The sequence below is a fragment of the Leopardus geoffroyi genome, chromosome A1 (assembly GCF_018350155.1).
Source record: "Leopardus geoffroyi isolate Oge1 chromosome A1, O.geoffroyi_Oge1_pat1.0, whole genome shotgun sequence".
NCBI lineage: Eukaryota > Metazoa > Chordata > Mammalia > Carnivora > Felidae > Leopardus > Leopardus geoffroyi.
Window position 1 is genome coordinate 204,704,007 of NC_059326.1, and position 16,708 is coordinate 204,720,714.

The window sequence follows — 16,708 nt, forward strand, 5'->3', positions numbered from 1 at the left end:
GTGGGAGTCATCTCAAACATTAGAAGTTTTCTTTCCTGGCACCAAATGAACCACCACAGGGAGTAAGAGTTGTCTGTGTCTCCATGGTTTCTTGACTGTGACTCTGTTCTCCCCCTGAAATGTGAGTTATGCAAAAGCAGGAACCCGTTCTTCGACTCTGCATGTGCCGTGCCAACCACAGCACCCTGCTCATGGCGGGTGCTCAAAACATGCTTGTTATGCTCTTGGAATTAAACTGACTTTGTCACATTGAAGATAAACGTCTGATCAAGGAAATGTAGGTTAGGATGCACTGACAAATTTACCAAATGGATGTACGAAGTCTGAAATATTTGAGGAAGGATGTAATAGGATTCAATTTCACGATAGATATGATGCAGGAAGGAAAAAGCAATCCACCACGAGTAATCACATACAAAAAGACATTTTATATTTTATTTATTGATGTTATATTTATCTCAGTGGCCATATCACCAATGATGACAATGAAAATAGTAATTGTAACAGAACAACTTATTTTCTGCCAGGGATATTTAATTACATAGCCTTTGTATCCAATTTAATCATAAAGGCTACCTTGTAAAATGCTGAGTTTTATCTCCAACCAATAGATGAAAATATGTCGATAAGAGAGGCTAGGTCCTCGCTGAGTGTCCCATATAGAGAAATGATGGACCGACCTTGAACAGAAACAGTATCTGGATCCTTAGATCTTGACCCCCTCCCCATCATACATATTGGCTGAAATTCTGAAGCTATTTTAACTTGGAAACAGACAAATATAAGATGAGGGTGTGAATCTGACTCTGTCACTAACCAGCAGTGTGATTTCATGCAGAGACAGCCAGCCACTTCTCACTCTGGCCATCTGGGTAAAATCTGCTGGCATGTCCATGAGAATCAATGGATGGAAAGTTACCAAAAATTGTCAGGCACGTGAGATTTTTAAAAAAATTATTATTTTTTTGTTATAAAAAAATGTTTATTTTTGAGAGAGAGAGAGAGAGCGCGCGCACAAGCAGGAGAGGGGCAGAGAGACAGAATCTGAAGCAGGCTCCAGGCTCTGAGCTACCAGCACAGAGCCCAACTTGGGGCTTGACCTAACCAACCCTGAGATCATGAGCAAAGCCAAAGATGGACACTTAACGACGGAGCCACACAGTTGCCCCTAGGATTTTCGTAAATAAAAGAGTAACCCTGTAAATAGCTTGTTTTGACCAAGCCCCTCTACCCAAATTTTCTTTTAAAACAAACACTCTTTAATGTCAGTCAACAAAATCAATTCAACTTCAGATAACTCCATCCAAGATGATTGACTTTGCCCTTAATTTCATCGGGCTCCGACTTCCCAGGCAATTTACACCTTAGAAAACGTCCCCACCCATCCTAATATCCTGTGGGCCTATGCCCTGCGCCCAGGAGAGTATAAATTTGCAAGAAAGGAGTCTGTGCACACTTTCCCTCCCGTAGGCCGCTGAAGCAATGGGGCACAGCTATCCATGGGGCACATCCATCCGCTCTGCGTGCGCCAGGCCTGGGATTTGGCCCAGCGGGAGCAGGGACCCAGCACGCCGCTGACTTTGCACTCATTGAGCTCTGGGCCCTGGCCGCTCCCTTTGTATCCGAAGCTTGGCCAGCTCTCTAGGGACGACCAGGACTTCAACCAAGAGCTGCTTCGTCGCCCTTGCGGGCTGCTGCACCAGTACTGCTGGCGACACGGACCCAGAAGCGGAGCACGTGGAGGCGAGGCTCAGGGCCGCCAGCCGCAGCCTCAATGCCCCGAGGCCTGCAAGCAACCAGAGGCGCCCCGCGGCAGAGCCTCCTTGCGCCGCCGGCGTCGCCGGGACCGCCGTTCGCGGTGAAGACGCTTGAGAGCGGCGTCCTCCTCCTGCCAGACGAGCTACCCCTCGGCTTTCAAAGGCTCCGTGGATTGGGTCCCACGCGCTGTGGCCCGGATCCCCGGGGCGGCTGCGCCGCCGCCCGTCTGAAGCGCCCAGGGCCCCTGAGACTTCCCCTGCGAGCATTCCGGGCACGAATCTCCTGGGACAACGAGGCTACAGTAACCGCCCCGTTTAGTAATCTGTTCTAATTACTCAATGTAAGAATTTGGCCTTCACAGACGTTGGGAGATTTTCCTTTAGCTTTCTTAATAAAATGGTACAAAAAAATGCTCTAATTCTGATTTTTCACTTACGTTTCTGGTTGGCTGTTGGGGAAGGACGAGGCGCAGGAGCGGGAGTGGCCAGTGCCGGTCCCCGCGCGGGGACCCTGGGGCGCCTGGTTTGCAGTGCACGGGGTGAGCGGCGGGGGTTTTCTCCGTGCGCGCGGGGGCGGCCGAGTGGGGGCGTGGCGGGCTGTCCAACTTGCCCGCGCGCGGTGGACTTCCGGGAGACGCGGCACCCGGGCAGCCAGCAGCCGCGAGAACTCCACGCAGCCGGGAAATGTCCCCGCTCCGTGGCCCTGGCCCTTCTGTGCTCAGATTCCATCTCGGTGAGTCTCGTGGCGTCTGCACGTTGCTTCACATGTTCGCAGTTGGAAACTCACTTAGGTTTCTTTTATCTGCGCAACTCACTCCAATGAAAGAAACTATTGTGTTTACTGTTCCAATGTTAGCAGAATGACCAGAGAAGGAACAATTTCCATCTGTGGGAGGTTTGCTTATTTACAAAAACCATAGAGTCCTTCGAAGGCAGCATAAAACCTTATAGCTGGGCAGTTGTTGAATCTTTTGTCGCATCTCTCAGCGGAAAAACTGTGGAGGCTGCGGCGGAGGAAGGAAAATCTTATTTGGGAAGCTTTAGAACCCACCACCTCTGGAGATTGAGCACCAACTGCCCGGAGCCAAGAGTAATCAGCAGCACAACGAGCAGGGCTGACTATTCCACTAGGCAAAATGCCTGGGGCCTCACAATAAATTCACGGCCTCACAAAATTCTTTTAGTTTCTTTTAAAATCAAAAGGGAGGGGCGCCTGGGTGGCGCAGTCGGTTAAGCGTCCGACTTCAGCCAGGTCACGATCTCGCGGTCCGTGAGTTCGAGCCCCGTGTCGGCTCTGGGCTGACGGCTCAGAGCCTGGAGCCTGTTTCCGATTCTGTGTCTCCCTCTCTCTCTGCCCCTCCCCCGTTCATGCTCTGTCTCTCTCTGTCCCAAAAATAAAAAAATAAACGTTGAAAAAAAATAAAATCAAAAGGGAAAAATGAAGTCCTTGGTCAAAGAAAATATTTAATATAAATATAAGGTCTTAAAACCAATGCCGACCTGAAAGAGATGGGTTTTTTTTCTTTTATGGATTGAGGGGCCAAGGAATGCAAAAGCGTGCCTGGGGCTCACGAAGACCGGATATAGTCACGGGAAGTGTGGGGGCGCTGTTCAAACTCCCCAGGCTGGGAACCGCGCCGTCTCTGGACACGGGGCACACGGGGGAGTCAGGAGCTAGGTGAGGCCCCGCCGCGGAGGCGGAAGACGGGCAGCCAGGTCGGCAACTGCGCCTGCGCGGAGTGCTTCCTTGCTGGGTCCTCCAGCTCCGAAACTTTGCTTCCCTGAAATCTACTTATCGAAATTTATTTAACTCTTCAGTTTTAAATCATTTTCGTTTCTTCCATAACTGTGTCCCCGAGTCATCCATAAAATTAAGTGCCTAAAAATTTCACTGGTTTTGAGGACATCATTTCGTAATGACATTTTACCATACACCAAAACTTTTCTCTTTCGTTTTACGGATGTGGTTGATTCAGAGTTTGACCGTTGAGGCGGAAGGAGGGTTCCTCGAAGCGGGTGGGTGGGCGTGAGGGCAGCCGAGCTGGCAGTTACCGCGGAGGTGGGGACGGGAGGGGGGGGGGGTGGCTCCTCTCTGGACCTAGGCTACCCGGAGCCTCCAGGTAGCGGGGCCGGGCAGCGAGGGCTGGAGGCGCGGGCAGCGCCGGGGCATGGAGGGGAGCCTGGGGGCCGCCGGACGGAGGTAGGACCTCAGTTGTGGGCGGGGACCCGGACGCCGAGCGAATCTTGGCATCCTCCCATCCCACGTCTAGGCTCCTGCATTCGGTTGGGGCGTCCGAGGAAACGGCGCCTGGCCCACGCGGACTCGGGAGCATGACCCGGGAGGAGGAACCGGTGAGGATCGGGCAGAGCTCACCCAGAGGCCCACGGCGGAGGAGCAGATTTGGGGGAAAAGGGGAAAGGCGCCCTTCTTCCAGGCTGTGCCGCTTTCCTTCGTTGCAGGTCTGAGGAAGGGAGGGAGGGAGGAAGGAAAGAAAGAAGAAAAGAAGGAAGAAAGATGACAAGAAAAGAAAGGACAAAAAGAATGGGAGGAGGTTTAGGAGTAGGGTCAGAAGAAACCAAAATAGGAGTGCTTGGAATGCTTAGGAGGCTTGGCATTGACCCCACTCTGGCCGTTGTTAGGGCTGGTTTCCCGCCCACTGGAAGGACTAACAGCTTTTCTGCTTTCTTTCTCGAGAGTCACGCCCGGTCTTTCTCATTCCTCCACTCTTCGTTCCCTTCTGATGTTAACAACCTAAGCTCACCCGACCCTCCTGCGGTTGTGTTAGATCCCCGCAGTCCGGTCGGGGTCCTCATATGGTGAAGGGAAGGAGAGTAATAGCTTTCATTTTCCAGTTGTTTGATTTGGAGCCAAAAGTGGGAGAAAATTTATCTAGCCGCTTTCCCACAACAGCGTCTCAATGTGACTGCGCGGGGTGCGCAGTGGGGCTAACAGGACCAAATGCCCCGCACTTTATTCCTTAAAGTTCCAGAGGAGGCTCTCCGCTTCCTTAATAATTCTTTCTTTCTACAGCATGTTTTTTCGGGCGCCACTGTGCTGGATCAAAAACAATAATAATAAAGCATGGTTTATCTGAATGCTTATAGGAAATAAGTATTGTACTAATATAGAAAGTTATTAATAGAGACACCTTAAATTTTTGATTTGTTTAAAAAATACGATATATATTAGTATATATAGAAACTATGTGTTTTTAGATTAAAAAATAGAAACCAAACTGTTCGTAATGGTTATCATGAATATTCTCTTTCACTTCATAAGAAATTTCTATGAAAATTTGCACAAAATTTGCATTAATTTTGAAACTAAAATATTACCATATGCCTTTAATTATTTGATCTTAGGCTTCATACCTCCTTTAGTTTCCCCCTTTGAAAAGAAAACCTCCTGATGTGGAGAAACGGGAACTGTCTTGCACTGTTGGTGGGAATGCAAACTGGTGCAGCCGCTCTGGTAAACAGTGTGGAAGTTCCTCAAAAAATTAAAAATAGATCTACCCTATGACCCAGCAATAGCACTGCTAGGAATTCACCCAAGGGATACAGGAGTGCTGAAGCATAGGGGCACATGTACCCCAATGTTTATAGCAGCACTTTCAACAATAGCCAAATTATGGAAAGAGCCTAAATGTCCATCAACTGATGAATGGATAAAGAAGATGTGGTTTATATACACAGTGGAATACTACTTAGCAATGAGAAAGAGTGAAATCATGCCATTTGCAGCAATGTGGATGGAACTAGAGGGTATTGTGCTACGTGAAGTCAGTCAGAGAAAGACAGATATCATATGTTTTCACTCATATGTGGATCTTGAGAAACTGAACAGAAGACCTTGGGGGAAGGAAAGGGGGAAAAATAGTTACAAACAGAGAGGGAGGCAAACCATAAGAGACTCTTAAATACAGAGAACAGGGTTGATGGGGGCTGAGGGAGAGGGGAAAATGGGTGATGGGCACTGAGGAGGGTACTTGTTGGGATGAGCACTGGGTGTTGTATGTATGCCAATTTGGCAATAAATTATATTTTTAAAAATTGGAAAAAAATAAAAGAAAAGAAAGCCTCCTAGGGATGCCTGGTTGGATCGAACCCCATGATAGGGCATTATGTTAAAAATAAATAAAATAAAATAACAGTAAATTATAAAATCGAGAGAATTGAATTGTTATTTAAAAAAATAAGTGGGAATTTTTATTTCTGGGGGGTCAATTTTAGAAGTACTTCCTGATGAAGCCTGTGGTTTCAGCTTACTGTTTCTGTTGAAGGAGCTCTTTGTACTGCCTTTTGTCAACAATTTCAATATTTCCCATAATTTTCTTTCCTTTTCAACTAAATTGATGGTGGGCATTTTTTGGGTGAGAGCACAATATATTTAGCTTTGTGTATGGCAAAGGTGTCGCTCTTTTTTCTTCCTAGGTTCTGAGTTTATACTCAGCTTTGTATTCACCAGATTTGGAACAAAAGTTTGTCTTTTCACAGAGTGGTTCAGGAGGCTGAAAGGATTATGTTACTGGGAAATCATCTTCTCCACTCCTGCAATTTCTATAAGGTGCAATTTTCCAGAAATAATTTTCATTTCTTGCTTCGTTTGTTAGTTTTCTCCACAGTGCTTGAGTGGATTATCTGTCTCTAGACTTTGGAAGTGAATCCACATATGAAAATTCCCACCTGTCAATCCCACTCTTACTTGAGCCAGCTATCCATGGAAAACACATTTTCTAGTGTGCGTGCTGCTCCATGCTCTACAGCCCCATTTGGGGAAGTTTGAGGTGTGTAGCTGTCCGTGTGGCTAGATGGATGGATGTAAGTTTGCCACTCAGTGTTGAGAAATCCATTTTTGGTGTAGATATATAAGATGAGTCTTTCAGTCTAGATTCTTGTGGGTAAGATTTTCCTGTATTCTATCTTCCCAACGCTGCAATTGAGTTGATTAATTCATCGCTTTCATTTTTGTATAGTTTTACTTTTTATGAATATAATTTAATATTTTAAATATTATTTTACATATTTTAATGATATTTTTGTTTTTCTCCTTATAAAACACAACTGTGCTGTATGTAGTTTTGAAATTAAAAAAATTTTTAAGTTCATTTATTTTGAGAGAGACGGAGACAGCACAAGTAGGGGAGGGGCAGAGAGAGAGGGGGAGAGAGAGAGAATTCTAAGCAGCCTCCACACTGCCAGCACAGAGCCTGATGCAGGGGTTGAACTCATGAAGCTTGAGATCATGACTTGAGCTGACAGCAAGAAGTGGACACTTAACCAACTGAGTCACTCGGGTGACCCTGTGGTCTTTTACCCTTATTATTTCTCTGAATAGTGTGCCACCTCCATGATTTTGAATATTGTTGTAGTTTATTTATTTGAATTCTTGTAAAATATTCCATTCTGTAAATATACCACAGATCATTTAATCCACTCATCAATTGATGGGCCTTTGATTCCTCCCTCTCCACCAGAATTTTGTTGCTGTAGACAGTGAAGATTTGGACATTCTATTCTATATTTCCAGGTGTACATGCGTAAGAATTTCTCTTGTGTGTAGACCTTGGAATAGAATTGGTTGGTTATGAGATACTCCTAAGTTTTTAAGTTCTTCCTCATTTTACAGGCAAGTTGTGACAACTGAGCCTGATTCTATGTAGGCTTCCATTGAAGAAATACTTTACCCAACTATTTAAGCCTACTGGAGGCTTTTCTTGCCTGCTTAAGTACATGAAAGCTAGAAATCTATCTGCGTCCATGTAAATAAATTTTGTATGTTTCATGTCATGTTCTGACCTTCTTAGTATAGAACCTTTAAGATTCATTTCCGTACACATTCCAAAGGTTTCTGCCAATGTAAGTTAACTACTTGTTGCAATTGTTTTGATACATGAGCAATAAATCCAAATTCACACTTTATAGTTGTCCCTTTGGGGCATTCTAGTATCTGCAGCTAGTTATGGGTTTGGAATGAATTATGATGCTTATGACTTTAGGTGAATTGACATTCTTCTAGAAGCTAACTTTCTCAGGTGAGATCTTCTCTGTGTCTTTAATCAAGGAAGGGCTAGCCTCCTTAGAGGAGGACTCGTTCTTCAAGGGAAGCTCAGAGAGATATGGGGATTGAAAGTTCTTATATTGACAAAGATCCACCCACATTAACCCATTTGAATCCACAGAGTCCTATTACTTGCTCATCAGTCCCCCTGTTTGCACGTGAGAGGTGTGGCAAAGATGTGAATTCACCTTCTATTTTAATTCAGCCTCTAAAAGGCTCCAATTTGGGGTCTGATTTTTGGCCCTCTCATCACTGTACCTATGAGAAATAAGGCTTTTTAAAGGGCATTACTGAAACTTTTTCTTTCAAAAATTTAAATCCTTGTATCTTTTGTTTTTGTGACTCCTACAATTCAGTGGAGGCAGCCATCACACCCTGTGGTTATTGTAGCCCTCACTCTCATTGAAATGGTCTACAAAGACAACCAATTAGACCTCCAGTATTTTGACTTCAGTAACTTTTTCACTGCAGATAATAAAAAGTTATAACCTGTCTACCATGTTTCAGTAGAAATGAAGCATTCATGTTCAAGTTTAGCAAATTTACCAATACTCATCTTCTAGGGTTATGTTGATTTCTGGGTCTGAAAACCAATTCTAAATTCTCCTTTTTAAATTGTTTTCTGAACCCACTCCTGGTCACATACACTCTACCTGTCAAGTGCAGTCAGGAAAAGAGAAACTCAAGCGGCCAATGCTGTGTGAGCCTGAGCAACCGTGCTCCGATTACACCGCCAAAGCCCTAAGTGGCTTGACTTTTTCCTGCCTTGTATGCAGGCAAGGATGCCTTCCATGGAGGATGGGTATTCCATGAAAAGGAAAACACCCCGCAGAGGCTGGAGGAGCTGTAAGACTGGAGAAAAAGGCCAACAAGTCCAGCTTGACAAGAAATGGTTTATTAAAGGGACAGACAGAGGTATGTCTTGGGTAGCTACAAAGTGAGTAGATCTCCACAACCCCACCTCCCATAAGACTTGCTTTTACAGCACTCCAGGCTGGGGAGTACGTGCCGAGGGGACTACCCAGGAGGAAATGTTTGAGGATCACAGTCATACCTCTAGAGCAGGTTAAGGATGTTCTACCCCAAGAGTGTACTCAAGGGTGCGGTTAAACAAACAGAAAAAATAAGGGGTGTGTTGCTGTGCTGAAGAAGTCTTCAGGTCGCAGAACGATCATCATGGCAGATTTGTCCAAGATGGTGTTCATCTGGCTCAGACACTCCACCCCTCAAATCCAGCTCTTATGATCTCACACGCCCACCTCTTCCGCAATATTCCCTGAGCCATCATGGAGGGGCTTTTGGAGGTAGGCGTTTTTGCCAGGTGGCGTTCAAATTGAGGGCTTAAACCACAGCAGCAGTACAAACAGCAGCAGTAAAAGAAACCTCTGAAAAAGGGAGCAAACCTCATTACTAGCATGAATCCCACTGTAAACCATTTCTGTAGGTCTATGCCCACTGCAGAAAAGGGTTTCCTTCACTAGCATGAGAGAGGAGCAGCACGCTAAGGACAAAAGAATAAATGCTTAGTGGGTACTGTCTGGGAAAACCCTCTCCCTCACTATGATGCTAGTGGCTTCGCTCTTTGTTGTGAGGACAGAGGGAGTCTGAGGTGCATGAGCAGGAGGGACAACACCAGACACGTTGCCTGAGGCCAAAGAGTCAGCCTGTCCATGTAAAATTAAAGGTGGTGCAAACAAGCATGTCAGGTAACCAGCCATATCATGCTTTGTGGTATCGATGCCTGTGTGGAATACGTATATGTTGACTGTTTTGGCCCCAACTCCAGCAGGATCAACGGGGACCACTTTAGCCCTCCAGGATATTTCTCACACTCTGGCAAGAAACAGCCTGTTCAACTTGGGGGAAGTTGCCTTTCCAAGCCCCATTCAAGCATCCCCTCCCCCAGGGAGAATGGGCTGAGGAGCACAGAATACAGTTGTTTCTGGCCTGCTTTGAGCTCAGGAACCAGTGCTTCAGGCCTCGTTTTCCAGAAGGCATGCTGGTTTTGGTACCTAACCGTGGGTTTGGGGTGTGGCTACAGGCTGTCAAATTTAACAAGGTCATGGCTTCTGGCAAGATGTGCCACTGTAAGAGGGCTCTGAGTTGAGCTTTGAGAATGTCATTCTTCCTTGTAGTGAGTCCAGCAGCTTGTTGATTATAGGTTAGATGAAACTGCCAATGTATGTCCTGTTCATGAGCCCAGTCCTGTGTCCAGTGAAATATATGTCCTATCACTATGTATCCTTTGAGGTTATCCATACATGACACAAAGTTGTTCGAGGCCATTGATGTTGGCATTTTGATTAGCTCTTTTGCAGGGGTGGCTTGTGTGAGCCCAGAAGCTGTATCACCACAAGTTCGGATGTGCTTTTTTTCTTGCCTTGTGGGTAGAAGACCAATACAATCAATTTGCCAGTCTAAAACTGGTTGGATCCCAGGAGGATTGTGTGGTGTGTGGAACCTTCCTAGGTCTCAGACTGTAAGAGATCAGGCAGTTGCTAATAGCTGCTAGGAGGTCAGTACAGCCCTTCACTATGCTCCATCCCACCCTTGTACTGAGATGCTCACTGTGCTTATGAACCCCTGCAACCAATTCTAAACTTTGTATGGGGGTAAGGGCCCTGATCTTTGCTAAGGGGTCTGTCTCAATATTCTCAGGGGGTGAGGGAGGCCTATGCTCCGAGACATGGAAATCAGTATAGGAGGCAGCAGAGTCCTGTATCCTTTCCTATATATCTTTCCATATTTCTGCTACTTATAATGATTTCTGTGGGTCCCTAGCCCATTGGGCCACCTGTGTTGTCAAACCCCTATAGACAGCCCAAGTGTACATGCAGAGGGTAAGGAGCCAAGGTGCGTGTATATATACCATCCAGGCAGCTCTCAATTCAGCCCATTGGCTGCTTTTAGCCTATTCCAAGTCTCAAACCGGATAGTATCAGTCTGGGGCTAGATCGCTACTGTAGTCCAGTACTAGGATTCTCTCTAATAAACCCATCTGTATAGCAAGCTTCTTTAGGAATATGGTATTTGCCTTTCTTTATGTGTTATGGGGTCTCTCCATAGGAGGCTGGGGGGCATTAAAGATTTCACATTCTGCTGCCCAAAGTTAACATGTAATTCAGCTCCCGATGGACTAGTGGAGAGAACACTCCTTTGTTGTAAGTAAGCATCTTAGAGGCTTGTGCTACTACAGATGCCATTCTTGCAAATATACCATCTGTCCACCCCTTTATAGGCAAACTGGTCCAGGCATTTATCAGAGGGATGGTCATTAAGGGCTCCCCTTGTTAAAGGACCTTATGTACTCAACACTTGTTCAATAGGAGAATTTCAGCTCTCTGCTCCCTTCCAGAGTTGTGACCAAAAGCTAAATGGAGTTAACCTCCCATGATCTTCCTTCCATCAAGCCCAGTTCACCTTATCTGGTGTAGCAGTCACATCTAAGGTCAGGGTATACCAGGGAAAGGTGCCCTAAAGCCTGTGCTTGAGCAGCTACTACCTTAGCTCGGTCAAAGGCAACTTGATGTTCTTCTACCCAATGCTGATGCACTCCCTTTTTTGCCAGATGGTATAGAGAGTGCAGGCATGTTAAATATAGTCTCAAAGGCTGGAGACTATGTTCTGGGGACCATCTAGGAGGAAGTGTTTGAAAATTACATTCATATCTCCAGAACATATCAAGGATGTTATGCCCTAAAACTGTACTTTAGGGTGTGCTTAAACAGAAAAAAAAAATGGGGAGGATGCTATGTTCAAGAAAGCTTCAGGTCATGGAATGGTCACCAAGGTAGATTTGTTCAAGATGGTGTTAGGCTGGCTCACATACTGGTAAATACATTTATTATTGGAGAAAGGTAAAAAGAAGGTATTGGATGCTCTGGCCATAAAAGTTGAACAAAGTAAGAGACTTCTAGAGGTGATTGATTGTATTTTACAGGGAGAGGAGGAAAAGAAGATAAATTGGTCACATGGAAGACTAGAGGATCTTTAGCATCATGGAAAGATCAGAATCTTTGATGACAAATCCAGAAATCTGGAAGGTTACCTCCCTTAGCAATGGCCTGGGAGCTACGAATGAGGCATTATCTTTCCAGGCCAATGCCAAAGTAAAGAAAAGGAAAAGAGGGAGAACCTATTTCATATTTAAAGTATGAAGTCTTGATCCATTGTCTTGGGCAGAAGCAGTTTACCTCAATGCCAGCTACTTCTCTTCCCTGTCAGTTTGTTTCAGAGGTCTCCAGTGTCTGTAAACCACCAGATATCAGGTGGATCCTTCTTCAGTTGTTACATGTGTACTCAAGGCTCAATGCCTTCCAATTTTGCAGCAGTGTCAGTGGTCAGGAGCACTTGGTAAGGTCCTTTTCAATGAGGCTCAAACACTGTTTTCTCTAATGCTATTTCCAGAATACCCAATCATCGATCTCCCCACTATGACCAACAAGATCCTTTGAATTGGAGTCTGGAGAGGCTTCTTTAACCTGTTGATGATAGGCTTTACCATAAGACATTGAAGACTTAAGAAGCCAGTCATATTAGCATGAGATAATAAAGGATCAGGAGAAAGTTGTATACCCATAGACATTGGTCTCCTGGCGACTATCTCATGTGGAATGAGTTTGTGTTTCCCAAGAGGGATACCGTGAATAGTTAGCAAAATCAAAAGCAATACCTTCAGTCAGGAAAGTACAGTTGTTTTGGCAAGTTTAGTTTAAAGTTAGAGGATCCCATTAGTTCTCTCAGCCTTACCTGAAGATTGAGGATGATAGGGACAATGATAATTCCAAGAAGTTTGCAAGGTTTTCATCCAGGTTCCTTGATTTGCCTGGTGAAGGTGGGTTCTTCTGTCGCTGGAGATTGGGAAAGGTATACCAGGTGGGAAACGCAATTTCTAACAGTTTCCTTGCTGCCATGAGGACATCAGCCTTGTAGCAGGAGAAAACTTCAACCCTTCTGGAAAACCACATACAATAACAAGAACATATTCATAACCAATAATGAGTGGCAGTTGAATGAAGTCTAGCTGTAGGTGTTCAAAGGGTCCAGAAGGAGGTCTGAAGCCTCTGGGAACAAAACCAGTTTTATAGGATTATGGACCTAGATGGAAATCAGACATTGCTGGTAAAAAAATTTTTTGCAACTTTATTGAAGCTTTTCACACAATGTTTATTCATAAGTTGGGTCATTTAGGATGGTGAAGGAATGCAAAAAGCAAAAAACGGGGTTTTCAAAGGAGGTAGGAGGAACCAAGCAAGTGTCTTGGGTTTCCCATATCCCTGAGTGTTCATTTAATTTACAACCATTGTTTACCCATCTCTTTTTTTTAAATTTTATCTTTTATTTTTTAAAGCTTACATCCAAATTATTTAGCATATAGTGCAACAATGATTTTAGGAGTAGATTCCTTAGTGCCCCTTACCCATTTAGCCCATCCCTCCTCCCATCACCCCTCCAGTAACCCTCAGTTTGTTCTCAATATTTTTGAGTCTCTTCTGTTTTGTCCCCCTCCCTGTTTTTATATTCTTTTTGTTTCCCTTCCCTTATGTATCTGTTTTGTCTCTTAAAGTCCTCATATGAGCGAAGCCATATGATTTTTGTCTTTCTCTAATTTCACTTAGCATAATCCCATCCAGTTCCATCCATGTAATTGCAAATGGCAAGATTTCCTTCTTTTTGATTGCTGAGTAATACTCCAATTGTTCACCCATCTTAATTTCTCTGATTCAGGAGCAAAACGTTGACATGTCATAAACACATCAAGATGGCAAAAGTCTGGCAGTGTGGGCCCATTTCTTGCAGAAAGAGAATGGACTTCCTCTACATATTACAAATACACAATCTTACAAATACAATGTAAAGAAGGCTTAGTATTATTTGACAATACTTCCCATGAAATATACATATCAAATAAGCCTAATTAGTTTGGCAAATACTTTGAAATATTGTAGGTCAAAAAAACTTCATTTACAATTTGACTTTGGGAAATTTGTAAAAAATATTTTAAAAAAAGTTTTAAAGCCCTTCTCTACTTAGGACCACAGACGATTATGAAACCTAATAGTTAAAAGGTAAAGAAACTTGGGGAGTATAGCCAGTTGGTGGAGCAAGGCAGTGAGGTGGAAGAGGTCAAAGGCTGATGGTGGTATAGGCTCAGAGGCTCTCTAATGCTCCCTCTGTCCTAGAGCCCCTTGAAGGATTCACAATGACATCTTTTCAACAAGTCCCCTTGCAGACTTCCAACTTTGCCCATGTCATCTTTCAATATGTGCCCAAGAGGGGCGCCTGGGTGGCTCAGTCGGTTGAGCGTCCGACTTCAGCTCAGGTCATGATCTCACGGTCTGTGAGTTTGAGCCCCACGTCGGGCTCTGTGCTGACAGCTCAGAGCCTGGAGCCTGCTTTGGATTCTGTGTCTCCCTCTCTCTCTGCCCCTCCCCGACTCATGCTCTGTCTCTCTCTGTCTCAGAAATAAATAAATATTAAAAAAAAATATGTGCCCAAGAGTTATCTTCCTAATTCACACCTGGAATGTCATTGCACCGTAACTCCATATGTCCATCCACATCCAAAAGATTGGGTTGATATAGTCAAGGTTGGATGGAGTACTGCTTGTGATTATCACACATTGTTATGGCCTTCTATGCCTGAACATTATGTAGAAGGAACCACCGTTAATTGTGTATTTGCATTTCAAGGATATTGCCTTCCAAATGATGATGGAGCATTTTATTAGTTCTGTTATGTTACCCGTTAGGGTGAAATTCGTGGAGCAAGTACACCTTTCCAGTTGAGAACTTCTCCAGCTGAAGAGTTACTTACTATGGAAGATGAAGGAAATTCTGACATGTTAGTGGTGACCACAAAAGTTGGCCTTCTCGAGTTGAAAATTGAGAAAACCATGAAAGAAAAAGAAGAACTCTTACATTTCATTGATGTTATGGAAAAAGAACCAGCACAACTTGCAGAACAAGTTGGAAGAATGCAAAGAGAGCGTAACCATGAGAAAGAAAGATGTGACCAACTAATTGCAATCTGAGCAAGAGGGTCTTGTTGAAGTATCATAAAGTTAGAAATGGAAAATGAAGGGTTTAAGAAGAGATACAGTGATGTTACATGCAAAGCTCTCCAGCTTGAGGAAGATATTGTGTCAGTGACACAGAAAGCAATTGAAAAGAAACTGAATGAGGCAGTTTACAGGACAAACTCAGGAAGGCATGATATGAAAGAGAACAACTGGAACATTAGTTGAAGATGGAAAAGGATGAGAAGGAACTTTATTAAGGTACCTTTGAAGAATACTGAAATATAAAATACTAAGCCGTGTCAGAGGTCCAGACGTTAAAGAATTTAGGTGGGAACAAAGAAAGCATGATTAGTCAGGCTCCTGGCTGACTCAGCCAGGGGAACATGCACCTCTTGATCTCTGGGTTGCGAGTTTGAGCCCCATGTTGGGTATAAAGATTACTTAAATTAAAAAAAAAAAAAACTTAAAAAAAAAGCATGATTACTTATTGCCAAGAAGATATTGGAAGGCTGCAGTTCTGTTTGGCTGAAAAGGAAAATCTGCAAAGGGCTTTCTTGTTTATAACCTCAAGTAAGGAAGATACAGGGTGTGTGTGTGTGTGTGTGTGTGTGTGTGTGTGTGTGTGTGTGTGGTTTGTTTGTTTGCTTTTAAAGGAACAACTTTGTAAAGCAGAGGAACAGATTCAGGCAACTGGGCAAGAAATGGTCTTTCTGGCCAAAGAACGTAGTGATGCTGTGAATGTGGGAGGTCAAACAATGGCAGAGCTGCATGCTGCACAGCTGGAAAGTGACAAAGTCAAAAAGCAGGTAGCTGATGCAGTGGCAGGACGTCAACTAAATGCTGTGAAAAGAGATCAGGAAGAGACTGATACATGGGTGCACGATATGAGAAGAGAAGTGGAAGATTTGAAACATCATCTTCAGTTGGCAGCAGATCATTAATTACAAAGATAATTCAAGGAATGCCAGAGGGGCCCAAAACAAATAAATACACTTTCAGACCAATCAGCCAGTAGCAACAGCGTATTCACCATGAAAATTGAAAATCGGCAGAAAGTAAAGGATGCCTCAATAAACACAGACCCAGCTACAGCTGGCTCTACTGTAGATGTAAAAGCCATCACTGTCTGCAGCTGAGACAGTTTCTGCCCTTGTAACAAAGGGGCAAGTATGTGAAATGACCAAGGACATTGCTGACAAGACAAAAATATAATAAATGTAAACTAATCTTGCAGGATGAGAAAACAAAATGCAATAAATATGCTGATGAACTTGCAAAAGTGGAGTCAAAATAGAAAGAACAAGTGAAGATTGCTGGAAATGTAAAACCAGCAGTGGTTGAAGTACAGGACAATGACAAACGAGAGAGAGACAAAGAAATAGATGGTCTAACTTCACATTTGGAAAACCTTTCCAGGAGCAAGGAACTTGAAAGAATTCTAGAAAATCAAGCAGAAAGGAAACGGAAGGTCAGAATTTCCAGGGTTCTCAGAAGATTTCATAGTGTCTCAACACATGCTCAGAGCAAAATGGTCATGTTGCTGCAGTGCTGAATATACAACCCGTTCTGCAATATGTTAATCCTCGTGCAACACAGGAAACCAGAGATGGAGCAGATGGTGCTTTTTTTAAAAAAATGTATTTTATGTTTGAGAGAGAGAGAGCAAGTGGGGGAGGGCAGAGAGAGAGGAGAAACAGGGGATCCAAAGCAGGCTCTGTGCTGGCATCATGGAGCACGTGCAGGGCTCCAACTCAGGAACCCCTGAGATCATGCCCTGAGCAGAAATCTGACTCTTAACAGAGCCACCCAGGCACCCCACAGATGGTGCTTTTTACCCAGATGAAATCCGAAGGGTACCTGTGAGAGCCT

At 44.2% G+C, this 16,708-nt stretch overlaps 2 pseudogenes; both read left to right on the forward strand.

Annotated features, from left to right (window-relative positions):
• The first annotated feature begins 14,635 nt into the window (after window positions 1–14,635).
• Window positions 14,636–15,866, forward strand: LOC123577099 (annotated as a pseudogene).
• LOC123577092 lies at window positions 15,316–16,483 on the forward strand (annotated as a pseudogene).
• The last annotated feature ends 225 nt before the right edge of the window (window positions 16,484–16,708 follow it).